Consider the following 2,385-nt stretch of genomic DNA (forward strand, 5'->3'; position numbering starts at 1 on the left):
TACACAGTCCGAAAGGCATACGTCTAAAGGAAAACATTCCGTATGGGCAGGTGAACGTGGTTTTTTCTTGGTCATCGGGAGCAATCGGAATCTGAAAGTACCCGGAGAAACCATCCAAGAAGCAGTAATACTACTGACCTACCAAACGCTCCAACATCTGATCAATGAAAGGTAAAGGAAAGTGGTCTTTCCTTGTGGCATCATTCAGTCTGCGGTAATCAATGCAGACTCTCCAACCGGTCACAGTCCTAGTGGGAATGAGCTCGTTCCTCTCATTGGTGATGACAGTCATGCCACCCTTTTTAGGAACCACCTGGACCGGACTAACCCACAAATTATCAGAAATGGGGAAAATGATCCCCGCATCAAGGAGTTTGATAATCTCCTTCTTCACCACCTCCTGCATCATCATATTAAGCCGCCGCTGCGGCTGAACGACAGTCCTAAAATTATCCTCCATGAGAATTTATGAGTGCCGAACGAAGGGTTGATACCCTTAATGTCGATAATCTAACATGCAATATCCTCCTTGCGCTCTCTCAGCATCCTCAACAACTTCTCTCTCTCGAACTCCGTCAACACAGATGCAATAATAACCGGCAACTTCCTCTCCTCGTCCAAAAACACGTACTCCAAATGGGAGGGTAAATCCTTAAGCTCTAAGGAAGAAGGGGGACTCTCGACGGAAGGTCGGTCCATCGGATCGTCTCGTACGATCCCAGCAGACACTTCAGACTCAGGAGCATGTGACTCGGTGTCATCATCCGTTGACTGATTGGTCATGGCAACCATCTCAACCTCCGAAATCTCCCTATAAAGAATCTGAGTGTCGGAGGCAGATCCTCCACAAATCTCACTGAAAAACTCCCCAACATGTTCCATGATGGTATCGATGAAGTACAAGGAGTCATCAGCAGACTTGGGGTGTTTAAGTGACTGTCGAACGTCAATGGTGATGTTCCCATCTTACCCTCACAAACGTCGATCAACGCCTGTGCAGTGGAAAGGAATGGTCGGCCTAAAATAAACGGTACACTATCATCATCGCTCATGTCCGGAATGACAAAGTCCACCGGGAAGATGAACTTGTCGACACGAACAAGCATGTTCTCGACCACCCCTCGAGGGTATTTCACAGAACGATCAGAAAGTTGGATACTCATCCTGGTAGGCCTTGGTTTGCCTAAACCCAACTTGCTGTCCGCATAATATTAATACTGGCACCAAGATCCGCCAGCGCATGAATCACTGTATCATCACTCAAGATGCAGGGAATCGTGAAACTCCTTGGATCAGACATCTTCTTAGGTAACTTCCTCTGTAAGACAACAGAACAACTAGCACTCAAAGGGATGGAAGCTACCTCAGCTAACTTCTCCTTATTCGAGAGAATATCCTTAAGGAACTTCGCATGTTTCGGCATCTGAGTAAGTGCCTCAAAGGATGGAATATTAAGGTGAAGCTGCTTCAAAAGAACAAGAAATTTGGAGTTATGCTCCTCATCTCTATCCCTACAGAGTCTCCTGGGTTATGGTAATCAAGGTTTGTAGACTCTTGGTGGCTCGCTCGGTAACTGCTATTTCTTGGCATGTGCTGTACTTCCTGGGCCGCGCCTCTGATGCACCTGGGCCAGTGGAGACTCCATCTGAATATCCTCATCCACATGCTCCTCTCCATCAACAACCGCAGGCTCCTCAACTACTCCTAGTCTAGACCTCTCCTGAATCACAGGCTTATCTCATGCCCCTGCACCGCTCCTCGTCGTCACAGCTTTCGTGAATCCTTTCGGGTTTTGCTCGGTATTACTCAGTAGCGTACCCTGCGGCCTCTCGTTCAAACAACTAGCTATCTCCCCCAACTGCCTCTCAAGACTCTAAATCGATGCTCCCTGATTCCTCATGAATGACTCGTGCTCACGAAACTTCTCCTGGGTCTCTTTATGACGGGAATCCTCTCGTGTCATAAGCTGTGACAACATATGCGTCTGTTGTGCCATCATCTCCTCTAAAGTGGGCTTCTTCTCTCCTCTGCTCACTCCTTCACCCGCATCCTAGAATAGACTCTGACGCTACTGGAAACCGGACTGATTCCCGCTTCTCTAGTTGGAATTCTGATTGCCTCTCCATCCCGAATTACAAGAATTGAAAGAATTTTGATTTCAGTTTAGATTGCCTATAAAGTCTACAGCTTCCTCCTGCGAACTGACTGGGCACTGAATGGTATCATGCCCTCCTCTGCATATCTCGCGCAACTTGCTCTTCGTCTGCAAGTCCTTCACAATCTTCGCAAACGCCTCTACCTGTGCTGTGAGTACGGTGGTCGTGTCACCAAATGCATGTCGCGTGATATGGAATCGACGGTCATACCACCTTGGCGGGTGGTCTC

This window comes from Bidens hawaiensis, unplaced genomic scaffold, assembly GCF_021521415.1.
Source record: "Bidens hawaiensis isolate Kalapana, Puna unplaced genomic scaffold, B.hawaiensis_p1.1 tig00032034_1, whole genome shotgun sequence".
NCBI classification, from domain to species: Eukaryota; Viridiplantae; Streptophyta; class Magnoliopsida; order Asterales; family Asteraceae; genus Bidens; species Bidens hawaiensis.